We start from the raw sequence: 14,340 nt of genomic DNA, 5'->3' as shown, positions 1-14,340 counted from the left end.
TGTGAATGTCACTCAAATTCGAGCTCGTATGTAGAAGTTAGAGCAAGTCAAAGTTTAGGTTTGACTTGGACACATGGCAGGATTGGATGACATGGAAAAGGTCCCAGTGAATGGGGAAGTGCCAAGTGGTAGGTTGCCATTGGGTCCCACATATCACATATCGGAGAAAAACTGAGGAGCGGCTTAAGGAGAATCGTCCTTAGGTAAGTGGCGATGCGATAATCGCATATCACAATCACACAAAGAGAAAGTGTTAAGAAGTAGCCCCCAAAAGGATCCTAGTTGCGATTGCAATATCACAAGATGGAGGAGAATGAGAATCAACCCCCGATGTATCCTGGTTACAATGAGACAAACTCACAATCGCAGATTGTAATAGGAGCATGAAGTAACACCCCGACCACTGCCAATTGTGATTTGCGATGGGGGAATTTCAGATCTGATATTTTATATGTTATATCTTATAACCCCGACGGGTCTGCTGCTATCGCAGTTTATGGACTTTGATATCTGGCGAGGGAAAGTTTCGATCGCCATTGCAAAGGGGTCCATGGATGCGATATGCTATATGTTGTGTTTTATAATCCTGGCGGGTCTGTGTATTGCAAAGTTCCTGTTGTTTGGGCTTGGGACTATCTGCCGATGGTTAGACTTCACCGATTGTGAGTTGTGACAGAGCTGCGGAACCGTCACCTTTTCCACCAGACTAACCACTTTGTATGTGACCACTTGGCCTTAATTGTAAGATAGGCAAGAAGATGGCGGGACTACCGATTTTGGTAGAACTACTAGATTTAACTCCATATAATGAATTTAACTGGTAGTAAGCCAGATTTGGAGGAGAAAATTGTGGAAAGACTGATAGAAGTCATAACTAAGGAAATTTTCAACCAAATGGGATGCAAAAGGAGGCTAGATAGCCATTTTTCGACCTTCTGAATTGATTGGAATAGGTTTCAGGATCAAATAAGCACTTTTGGATAGGATTTTTGCAAAGTGAAGCCTATGGGTGCTCTAGTCAACCAGAGTGTTGATTCAATTTAAGGAGGAGAATAAAGATGGAGATGATCTTGCAGGGGTCTTCCAGCCTCCATGTACTTTCTGTAACAACCATTACATCAGTTTTGTAGCTTTATCTCTTCTTTTCTCTATATGGGTTTTGGAGAAGAGACTTATTGATGTACTTCAAGTGGATTGTGGTATTGTTTATGCTCTTTGAAGTTGGAGTGTGGGGTCTTGGTGTAAGATGCTTGTGTTAACTTTAACATGTTTGACTGTAGGTTAACATGTGTATGGAGTGAGAACTTTTGAAAAAAATTATTTCTTTCACGAATAAACTAACCATTCAATTTCAGCAGTTTATGTACTCTTCTTTTCTAGATATTAAGCATAATGAGAAGGGGTCATGCTCGTAGAGTTGATCCAAAGAGATGTAGCCCAGGAGGGGTGAAATACTTTATCAATGGATGGTGTATTACTGATTGAAGCATGCTTCCATTCAATGTTTTGATTTCATGTTTTAAGTTTTCTTCATGAAACTAACTTAAGTAGAAAAACACATAAAATTCATGTTTTTACTTGCTATTTTGGAGTACAAACCTCATGAACATTTTTACATTCTGAATAGGGTATTAGCACAAAATTACTAATCTAATCCATTTCAGATCAAGTTGGTATCAGAGCATAGGTTTTCTTTGTGCAAGGAGGAATTGACTATTGTTTGAAGTGAATGTGTTTTGAAGCTCAAGTGAGGAGAAGGTTTTGGAAAGGAGAGCAAGATTGTTACAATATCTACCACCAAGTTCTACCTCAAATTGCAGTAAAAGCTTCAAGCAAAGCATGTCCCAAGGAGGAGAGTGTTCTCCAAGGGAAGAAGGTAACAAGAATGGTGATAAACCACCATCTTCTCCACAATATTCATGTTTTTCTACAACTCTTATGCAAGATGCTAGTCTAGAAAGTACCTCAGTAAAGGTAGATGGACAATTTTGTACCTTTTGTCCACATGATGTGGAAGATGAGGTTCTATTAGCACCCAAATTCAAGGAGATAAAAGAAGAGAGCCAAAGAGTCTAAGAGGACACATCCAAAATCAAAAGGGAGACTTTCAAAAACATATTGGTATGTCAATAAAAAGATGAGGCAAATGGTAAGAATTTACATGCTTCTTCCTTATGCGAAAGTGTTGACATAAATTCATTTGCAACCTTTGAAAAACATAGTAAAGGCATTGGATCCAAGATCTTAACCAAGATGGGTTACAATGGAGGAGGCCTTGGTGTAAACCATCGAGGTATTAAAAATCCAATTGAGGCCAAGGAGAGTTATAAATATGAAGGCTTAGGATATGTTGCAAAAGAAGAATGGTCTTCTAGTGACAACTCATGGGCATTGTGTTCCTTTTTCCATAAGAGAGGACATGAGGAGGCAAGATATTGGAATTTGCATCCAGAATTGGTTCCCTCTTGGTTCCTCACGTGTAAGGAGGACTCGAAGTGCAAAGCGTCTCTAAAGAGAGATGAAGATGTTGAAGAAGAAGGGAAGCTAAATTCTTCTTGCCACGCGAGTTCCTCACACAAGCAACATAAGCCGAAGGACAAAAAACAAAGGTATATCCATTCTGTTAATTCAAACATTGTTCATAATGGAAAACAACAAGCATATTTAAATAACGTGTTGAGGAATACGTTTCCATGCACCTTTTTCCTTTCAACTAACTATTGTGTAGATAAGTGCGATAAAAGGAAAGAAGTCATCACAAAGATGTTTATGGCTATCAGAATTGAGACTGAAAAGAGAAAACCTTATCCAAGGTTAAAGGAAAGTGAGCCAAGAGGAGCTCAAAATATTTTTTGTACTCACTGCAATATGAGTGGACATTTGGTCAAGAGGTGATGGAAATTGTCTCCACAACTTCATGGAAAGGGAAAGCAAATTATGCAAGAACGAGAAGAGGAAGCGACAAAAGAAAAATTGGAGCAGGATGCGACCATCCTTGAAGAAGCTTCAGAAGAAGAGAAAGTTTAAATAGAGGTTTCATTTACCTGGTTGGGTAAGAAATGGGCGGACTATTTGTCCAGTTGAAGTTTGTAAATTTTTGTTTTGCACTAGTTGCATATCCCCATAGTTAGGTAACTTGTAAAAGTGATGTTCATAAATAAATCACTTATATGCAACAATATTTTGTTTAAGCATTATAATGCTAGTTTGGCTTGTTGATAGTCAATTCGAATGGAAAATTTGGGAGTCAAGTTTATTCCATTTAAAAAAATGCATTTCTATTTGTAGTTTGAGAAAGAATTTTAAAATTGTTGTATGAGTAGTTGCAACACATTTAGTATGTTTCAAATGTGTTTAGCACTCAAGTTATACAATTATTCACTATGTGAGGCTTGTTTTGGTTAATTTGGCAGAGTCTTTTTGGGATCTTATCCTCGATAAGGATTTTGTAGATGAGCACATTGGAATTTTTCTTGGGAAGGATGTTGTTATGGATGGCCATAGTGACATGGACATGCGGAGAATAACGTCGAACTTGAATTCTTTGGTCAAGTTATATATTAAGTTCATCTTCAGAAAAAGCCAAGAAAAGTACAAGTCAGGGCACTTCAAACATCGATTGGATCGAATTTGGAAAAATGAAGGAATTGTACCTTCACATGCCGAACAACTGAAAGTAAACTTTTGGAGACCAAATGTTTTTCAATGGGGAAGAGTGATTAGGAGCTCAAAATTTTCCAAAATATCAAAGTGTCAAAATATTGATAATCTTAGCTTTAGATTGAAGATTTCCTCATTCTAAATCCAATGGTGTGAACGACACTCAAATCCGATCTCGTATGCAAAAGTTAGAGCAAGTCAAAGTTTAGGTTTGACTTGGAGACATGACAGGATTAGGTGACATGGCAAAGGTCCTAGCAAATGGGGAAGTGCCAAATGTTAGGTTGTCATTAGGTCCCACATATCACATATCAGAGAAAAACAGAGGAGCGGCTTAAGGAGAATCAACCTTAGGCAAGTGGTGATGCAATAATCACATATCACAATCGCACAAAGAGAAAGTGTTGAGAATCGGCCCCCGTCAGGATCCTGATTATGGTTGCAATATCACAAGACAAACGAGGAACAAGAATCGGCCCTCGACGTAGCTTGGTTTCCATGCGAAAAAATCACAATCATAGATCGTAATAGGAGCATGAAGTAACACCCTGGCCGGCGTTGATTGCGATTTGCAATGGGGTGACTTTCAGACCCAATATTTTTATACGTTGTATTTTATAACCCTGATGGGTTCATTGTTATCGCAATGTATGGACTTTGATATCCGCCGAGGGAAAGTGCTGATCGCGATTACGATGGGGTCCCCAAATGTGATATGTTATATGTTGTGTTTTATAATCCCAGTGCGTCCGTGTATCGCAGAGTACCTATTGTTTGGGCTTGGGACTACCTACCAATGGTTAGACTTCATCGATTGCGAGTGCGACAGAGCTGCAGAACTGTCTTTTTTTCCACTGGGGTGACCACTTTGTATGTGACCACTCGGCCTTAACTGCGAGATATGGAAGAAGATGGCGCGGCCACCGATTTCAATGGAACTTCCATACTTAACTTTAGATAATGAATTTAACTGGTAGTAAGTCAGATTTGGAGGAGAAAATTGTGGAAAGACTGACAAAAGTCATAACTAAGGCAATTTTCAACCAAATGGGATGCAAAAAGAGGCTTGATAGCCGTTTTTGGACATTCTATACTAATTGGGATAGGTTTCAGGATCAAAGGAGCACTTATGGATAATATTTTTGAAAAGTGAAGCCTATGGGTGCTCTGGTCAACCAGAGTGTTGATTCAATTTAAGGAGGAGTATAAAGATGGAGACGACCTTGCAGGGGTCTTCTAGCCTCCATGTGCTTTCTGCAGCAGCCATTACAACAATGTAGTAGCTTCATCTCTTCTTTTATCTATATGTGTTTTGGAGAAGAGACTTATTGATGTACTTCAAGTGGATTGTGGTATTGTTTATGCTATTTGAATTTGGAGTATGGGTTCTTGGTGTAAGATGCATGTTTTTTCTGAAGGTTTACATGTTTTATTGTAGGTTAACATGTGTATGGACTGAGAAATTTTGAAGAAAGTTGTTGCTTTGATGGAGAAACTAACCATTCCATTTCAACAGTCTATGTACTCTTCTTTTCTAGATATTGAGCATAATGAGAAGGGGTCATGCCTTTATAGCTGATCCAAGGAGATGTATCCCATGAGGGGTGACGTCCTTTATCAATGGCTGGTGTATCACTGATTGATGCATTCTTCCATTCAGTGTTTTGGTTTCATGTTTTAAGTTTTCTTCATGAAACTAACTTAAGTAAAAAACACATAAAATTCATGTTTTTACTTGCTATTTTGGAGTACAAACCTCAAGCACATTTTTATATTCTAAATGGGGAATTATCACAACATTACTAATCTTCTCCATTTAAATAAGAATCTTGTTTCCATCACGGTATTGGAAGATCGTGGCTAAGATGTGATTTTGAGCAAAGGAAATGTTTTTGTTAGACACATCGCCAAGAGATAGGTGAAATAGATTGGTGTGCGAGCCAAGAACCTGTATACACTTGAGGTACAAGATGCATTCAAAGCCTTGAGGAGAAAGGAAAAGGTTAGAGACTTGGTGTTTGAGAGGGAGCATAAATTACCTCTCACCATGCAGCCTTAGAAGCAACCTTAGCAAGTTGTGGAGCAGCCACAATTTGAGAAGGAAAGAGGGGATCGAATGGAGACATCCACCCAAGCAGAGACCTCCAGTAGGGGGAAATTTTGAGCCAAGTCAGAAGAGGGAGCACATGTTGCCATCCCTTTCGGTGTGAGGTGGGGCGATACAAAACCTTAGTCCAAGAGTTTCAGAAATTGCGCAGGATCCATTGAATTCCTTTCTTGTTGAGAGGGAGTGTTGAAAATAGCAACAAGAAATGTTAAAATTAGCACCAAGACAAATCCTAATTTCATTTTTTCCTTGAATTAAATTAGGAATTAAATTGAAATTCCACATCTCATGACAACTTGTAATAGTTAACTAAGTTAATTTGACTTATTTAATTTGAGTTGAGGGTCTAACTAGAGTCATATAAAGTGTCTCCTACTTTATAAGAGCCATGGTTGAGTTTATTTTGAGTTGTAATTATTTAATTTAGTCTAGCTAAGTTAAATTGAGTTAAACTAGTTTCAATTGATAGAGGAATTAGTGGGAGATCTAGTAGTGGGGTGTAACCTATAATAGTGGGATGTAACCAACAGTGATGAACCAGTAAACAGAAGATTCACTCTTAATTAACTCATGCATGTCAAATCAGAAAAAGACCCCACTGAGTTTCGAGTTCAAGTCCAATGTATTATGAGTTGTATAATCATCCAAATTGTACATATGGTGCATGCAATCAGGAAGGCCTATGATGATTGTGTAATTCATATTTGTGGAATTTTCAATTGAATATGGGCTAATTCCTAAGGAAAATGCCGAGGGAAATAGGAGCTTGGCAGGCAACCAAATTGGCTAGGTATTGGCTTGAGCTTGTCTGGGAAGTAGTGAGATAGATTGAGATAGTGTAGAGGTTGCTCGAGCTCGAGAAAATAATTGTAATATTCTCATATTTTCCTATTAATGCAATATATAAATAGCAAGGGTTTTTAGTTGCGGCTTTCCCCATAAAATTTTTGTGTTATGTGTGATTGAATTCTTTCTCTTTTATGCATCGTGATTTCATCGATCATTTATTGTTTCTGCTGATGAGTAGAGTAGATTCAAGTCAATTGTCTTAGCATATTACAATCTGTAGTTTGAATCTACAAGGAATTTCTACATGAACTGGACGGTGTTGATCATTTCTTTGTGAAATCAAGGGCTCAAATTATTTGTGGGTTGGTTAAGGTATTACCCCATCCTCAAACCCTGACGGTCAAGCTCATTTTCTCCTTGCATCGTCGACTACGGCTCTGCAATAAGTAGGGTCCATCTGATGCCAAATTTCTCTATCACCCCTCCATGGTTCACTGGCATCCTTCTCGTTTCATTGTTGCCGTTAAAATGGAATTTTGTGTTGAGATGTTTAGGTTTTATCGGCTAAAGATGGCGAACGAGGGTATGCTATCATTGGTTTACAAGTAAGTGAGAGTTCCTTCTCAATTTACCTGCATGAGAAATTACTCAGTCCATTAAGAGTCTAACACTAGTTTCTTTGGTTAGGTGTTGCCTTCGAGAGCATACATAGACTTCCAGCTAATAGGTAAGACTATTTTTTTTTCTCTTCTTCAGTTAATTAATTTTTTTAGATCATGGGTTAAGCCACTATATACTCATGTCATGTTTTTCTTGGATTTTGTAGGTGAGGACCTTCTCTTAGAGAAGCTCTGCGCTTTTCCAGATTCCATGTTTAAGCACGTTGTATTAATAAGGTAATTTTTTTCCCAAGTCTTGAGTTCTGGCTTCCTAAATGCCTGTGGTGACTTTGATGCATATTCTCTATGGAAATTTTCTTCATTACTTTTGACTTGGAAAGGGTTTCTATGAGACTACTTAGTTCTGACCCGTGCACTTTATGGGTTGGGATTTGGCATAGCTTTGTTCGAGCTGTCAGAGTCGTTCCTAGTGGTCTTAAGCTAGCTAATTCACTGCATCGTGGTCGTGGTTCTTTAAATTGGTTATGGGGTTATAATTAAACACTGGTTATCATTTTCCTTCATTGCTATAGTCCACTAGCATTTGCGGTTTTGAATTGTAATTTCGATAGCTTGCCCACATGGCTCTTTGCGAATGTGCTCAGTTTTTTTTGTTTGTAACTGGTAACGTTCATAATTAAATCAATATGTCTTTGAATTTGTTATATTCCCATTTCCGAAACTAAATGTTATTTTTGTAATTTGCTTGACGTTAATATATATACTGGTTATCAAGAGAAGAATTACTCTAGTTTCTTGACTATGTCTTTGTAATATAGTTACTATTTCTTTAGTTTTCAGTAGAAGAATTCCTTCTTTTTATAACAAACTAACTCATGCCCCGGGTTAGGGTCAAAGTCCTTTCTGGGCTTCTTTATGACCCATGGGGTTATTACCGATGAACACGATAGTGGACTGTTTCTGCCCTGGGGTTCTTGTTGAGGTGGAACTAAACCTGCCCAAATTTTCATGATTAAGCTTTTGTTATCAAATTTAGTTCCTTTCACCACTACATGGTTGACTAAGTATACTATTTTAATTACATGTCTTTTCTGTTTTTTTTGTGAAGAGGTCAGCTTTCAGTGCATTCTCAACGAGTGTTCTGTAATTACAAATTTATACAGTCTAATTCTCAAATGAACTACAAGCCAACTAAACATTTTCATCACCTTTCATACCGTCAGTTACTAATCATGCAGAGAGTGCTAGATGTACTTATCTATTTCAAGTTCTTGCAATCCAGGAGCGCAGAGAGTGCTAGATGTACTTATCTATTTCAAGTTCTTGCAATCCAGGAGCTCTGCCAGATAAGTGCTCTCCTCCCTTCCAATGACATCGGCGATTATGTGTCTCCCCGCAAGCCCCTAAGCTTCCAACAATTCTCTGACTATGACCTCTTTGGCTCAAACTTCGAGATATCGAGACCACCCAGGTCCAACCTGAAAGTCTCCTCACTTAAGTCTATAAATGGATAGCTCCATTGGTTCAACTCAGCTCAAGAACTATTCCACTAGGGGTAACACTATACCACCTTTATGTAATAACATGGTCTCTTTGAGTCTCTTCCTCTGCTCTTTTCCAAAGGAAAAACAAGACCCCTCTCATTCACTGAGATTTCCTTATCTCCAGAATGAGAAACCAGAACCATAACCGTCACAACTATTTGAAAGTTAGACAATCCCTGTAGAACTTCTTTGAAAATCCAATTTTTGCCAAAATAAAAATATAGTTTTCTGTTTAAAAGAACAAAAAAATTATTCACATAGTCATATTTGTTTCTTTCCGAAATTTATATAAGTAAGTCTTTTACTTCCATATTTCATCTAAAAAATTATCAACAAATACTAGTACGCTAGTACTTACGTACTAGAAGTGTTACATTTTATTATTTTAAAATTTTGTTTATATTATACCTATTTAAATTACATATAAACAATCATAACATAAGTATAATGGTATTATAATATTTTAATTATATATATATATATATATATATATATATATATATATATATATATATTAGGTATGTGTAACTTAATATGGAAAATACCAAATTGAGAGGCCATGCCTCGATAACCAAAAAATACCTGACATTGTAAGAATTATCCATCATTTGGTTTTATTCATGTAAACCCCCACCCTCAATCTTTTTTGCCCTCAACAAATTCCCCCCCTTTAATTAATTAAACTAAATAAAATAAATATGTAACAACATTTTTAACCATGAAAATTCACTCTCATTTTACTACAGATTCTTAACTTTTAAATAGGCATTGGTACAATACAATAACTTACTAATACCACATGCCGAGTAAACCATAACTCATCTTCATATGATACATTTATATGGTTTTTTTTTTTCTTTTTAATTAATCAATTTAATTAAAGAAAATAAAAGGCATAACTACTTTTGAGATAAATATCTATTTTTGATCCTAGCTATTACTAAATATATTCTAAAATATTTTGTGGAGCTTAAATCCATATTACCCTATTAATAGCTTGGAAACCTTATTCCAAAATGAACATATATATCAACATAATTAAATGGTAAATAACATAAAGATAGTGTGTAAAATTTCTTTCTTTCTTTCTTTCTTCTTCCTTTTTTTTTTTAATTTAATTTTATTTTATAATGATTCGGAAGTCAATAACACCATGCAAACTTATTCATTGCCCTCAAAATGGTAATTCTAACATAGAGATAGTTTGTAAAATATCTCTTTTGCGTTTTAAGAATTTGGAAGTCAGCCATACCATGTAAACTTAGTAATTACATTGATAGACATGTCTATTTGATAATAGAATTTCTAGAATTTTAATTTGATTGCCAGTAATTATTAGGTGGATGGTAGATATTTAACCTCCATGGAATGTGCCAAAATATTCATATTCATAGTAGTATATTCACAAATCAAAGCTTAAGATTTATCTCTAATTATTAATTATTATTTTTCAAATTAATTAATTGAAGAAAATATCATATCAACACCTATCATATTGGGCATGTGGTATTGATGAGCCACTATATTGTAAGAAAAGCTACTTAGAAGTTAAGAATATTCATGGTAAAGTGCATGTGGTATTGGTGAGCCATGGTATTGTAAGAAAAACTACTTAGACGTTAAGAATATCTATGGTAAAGTAGGAGTGAATCTCCATAGTTAAGAATATTGTTACATGTTTTCTTAAATATATATGTTAAACTGATATATTAATTCTTGTTATAATTAATAACAATTGCGTAGTTGTTACATGTTTTTTTAAATATATAAGTTAAATTCATATATTAATTCTTGTTATAATTAATAACACTTGCCTAGTCTAACTTATAGACAATATAGCCTTTTCAATAGAATTCACCAAAATGAGGCAATACAATTTCAATATTTTTTTTGTTGTTTAAAATACATTTTTGAATGCATAAATAGATTCAACGTACTAAAAAACCCATGGGGCACTCTAATTATGCAAATGAAACAATTTAAATTAAACAATTTAAACTCAAGTTTTTAAAAATGTCTCTTGGATTTTGATTAAAATTAACGAGAAAAAATATCATGAAAAATTTCATTTCGTCTATAAGTTAGACTACTCCAATAACAATAATAACTAGCAATTGCACCACATGTTGCAAAGGAAATTGTAAGGCAATGGCATAAGAAAGAATAGCATAGGAAAATGAAGTTAAATTTTTATGCGATTTTGTTTATTTATTGGTGTTTCTCCGAGAAAAACTTTTAAATTTAAACTTTGAATATTTTAGCTACAACAGATAGGAAGGGTAGTAGTTTGAAGAATCCCATCAATATCTACCTTTTTAGAAATATGTTCATTGATAATCTGCGCTTCTTCGAACGTATCTAGTATGTACTTTCCAACTGCATAAACTAATACAGGTATGTGTTCTCTTATGGTACAGGGTCTCTCAGGTTAGTCATGTCTCTTACTTATTGATTTTTCTAAATTTCGTCAGTTCATGTCTCCTGATTGTGAAATTATCCACATGAATGTTGAATTTTTTTTAGAGTCAAAAATCAATCTCATTAACTTAATTTTGAAGAATTGGTGATGCAAAATCCAATGAAAGGGTGAAATAGGAACAAGCACAAAGTCCGCGAGGTGGGTAAAAGAATACTATGGGCTTGTCTCTCCTATCATATGTGCACTACAAGATTGAAATTCCTTCAAGAAGAAGGAGGAGAAATCAAGATATTGCTAGAACAAATTCCATCGTTGATGCACAATCAAAAGTGAGGTATACAATCGGTAGCTTCTTGTTATTCTAATAACTAATGGTGGGAGAAAGGTGGCATGATGAGACAAATTCTCTCTTCTTGTGTTTACATCTACATTTTGATAGACATTGAGTTGAGCAAAGTTACTCAGAGAGAAGCAGAACAATTCCTGGGGGAAAATGGGGTGCACACAAGGGAAAATGAAAGGAGCACGTCTTCCATTAGTTTATGTTATGAATTTAAATTAATTTCACATGATGGGACATGGTTTACTAGAGAAGCTTCCAAATTAGATGAATTAGAGGACATTGATGAAGAAAACAACAAGGACAAGGAAGACGATGTTGAAGATGACAACGTGGATGAAGAAGAAGATTTAAGGCCAAGAAAGTAAAATCAACTTTCATCTAAGAAATGTAGCACTGTACAAAGAAGTGGACCTGTTGGAGAGCATCTTATTGAGTGAGGCAACAATAAAGCATTAAATACATCCTATATTATAGGCTAATGTGTGCAGTCCTATATTTTTACCAATTTCATTATCTTCCTGAATGTTTTTTCAGGGTGTCTTTGCAAATGAGAATCTTCCTGAGTGCAAGCAACAATAAAGCATAGAATACAACCTTTATTATAGGCTAATGTGTGTGGTATATTTGTCCCATTTTCATTATCTTCCTGAAAGATTTTTTAGGATGTATATGCAAATGAAAGAATTTGTCATAATGTCCAAGATATATTGAATAATAATCCTAGGTGAGACTTGAAACCTAGCAGGGGCTCTAACAACACCCCACTTTTACCAACTTGGCATTCCACCATTGATAACCCAGGTTATCTACAAGATAGAAATCCATGGATGTTTGTTTTGATGGCACATGGAAATGGACAACTTCACCAGAAGAAATGACAGGAACAACATACCACAATTGTGAAATGAAATCACTTAATAACATACTTTCCAATTGCAACAGTCTAAAAAGAGGCATTGGTATAAAACATACCACAGATAATCCATCTTCAATAAGCAATGTTTTTAATTGAGTTTTGCTCGCTTGTATATATTTCCCTTTGATTAATTTTTGAAACTCTCTCCTTTTTCATGTTACGATTTTCTAAAATATGCAAAACCCAACCCTTGACTCAATAAATTTTCTACAGATTTGGATAAAGTATTTACTACCAATATTCTTTGTAGCACCTATCAAGCTTCCAACAAAGTACTGCTGAAGAACTTCTAAGTTGATTATTTTCTCCACTTTACCTCACTTCTTCTCAAGTCCTTTCTTGATGTTTGTATGCTCTAGGAATGAACTAGAACAAGAAATATCATTAGCAGGAACAACATAAACTTTTGTATCAACATGGGTGGATTCATGTTCATGATGTTTCAATTCTGATAGGTTTAATTCCTGAAGCTCTAGTTTTTGTTGTTGCTAATGTCTACATTTTGATAGGCATTGAGTTGAGCATAGTTACTCAGAGAAAAACAGAACAATTCCTGGGGAAAATGGGGTGAACACAAGGGAAAAGGAAAGTAGCACATCTGCCATTAGTTTATGTTAGGACTTTAAATTAATTCCACTTGATGTGTCATGGTTTACTAGAGAAGCTTCCCAGTTAGATGAATTAGAGGACATTGATAAAGAAAACAATTAGGACAAGGAAGAAGGCGGTGAAGATGACAACACAGATGAAGAAGAATATTTAAAACCAATAAAGTCAAATCAACTTGCATCTAAGAAAGGAAACATTGTACAAAGAAGTGGACCTCTTGGAGAGCATCTTCTTGAGTGAAAGCAACAATAAAGCACCAAATACATCCTATATTATAGGCTAATGTGTGCAGTCATATATTTGTCCCAATTTCATTCTCTTCCTGAATTTTTTTCAGGACGTCCCTGAAAATGAGCATCTTCCTAAGTGCAAGCAACAATAAAGCACCAAATACATCCTATATTATATGCTAATGTGTGTGGTATATTTGTCACAATTTCATTCTCTTCCTAAAATATTTTCCAGGATGTCTCTACGAATGAAAAAATTTGTCATTATGTCCAAGATATATCAAATAATAATCCTAAGTGAGACTTGAAACCTAGTGGAGGCTCTAACAACACCCCACTTTTACCAACCTATCATTCCACCATTGAGAACCCAGGTTATGGGAAATATAGAAAGACATGGATGTTTGTTTTGATGGCACACAAAAATGGAAAACTTCACCAAAAGAAATGGTAGGAACAACATACCACCATTGTGAAATGAAATAACTTAATAACATACTTGCCAATTGCAACAGTTTAAAAGGAGACAGTGGGATAAAATAGACCACATATAATCCATCTACAATAAGCAATGTTTTCAATTGAGTTTTGTTGGCTTGTCTATTTTTCCCTTTCACAATTTTTGAAACTCTCTCCTTTTTCATGTTACGATTTTCTAAAATATGCAAAACCCAACCCTTGAATCAACAAATTTGTTATATATTTGGATAAATTATTTACCACCAATATTCTTGGTAGCACCTTTTAGGCTTCAAACAAAGTTCTGCTGAAGAACTTCTAAGCTGATCATTTTCTCCACTTTAACTTTCTTCTTCTCAAGTCCTTTCCTGATGTTTGTATGCTCTGGGAATGAACCAAAACAAGAAATATCATTAGCAGGAACAACAGAAACTTTCGTATCAACATGCGTTGATTGATTTTCATGATGTTTCAAATATTATAGATTTGATTCCTCAAGCTCTGATTGTTGTACATTTTGATAGACTCCAAGTTGAGCAAAGTTACTAAGAGAGAAGCAGAACAATTCCTACGGGAAAATGGGGTGCACACAAGGGAAAAGGAAAGGGGCGCATTTGCCATTAGTTTATGTTAGGACTTTAAAT

This window comes from Pinus tabuliformis, chromosome 3_2 (genome assembly GCF_031772625.1).
Source record: "Pinus tabuliformis cultivar Carrire ecotype Pingquan chromosome 3_2, CPIR1, whole genome shotgun sequence".
Taxonomy (NCBI): domain Eukaryota; kingdom Viridiplantae; phylum Streptophyta; class Pinopsida; order Pinales; family Pinaceae; genus Pinus; species Pinus tabuliformis.
The sequence above is the reverse complement of the archived record's forward strand: the minus strand, read 5'-3'. Positions refer to the sequence as shown.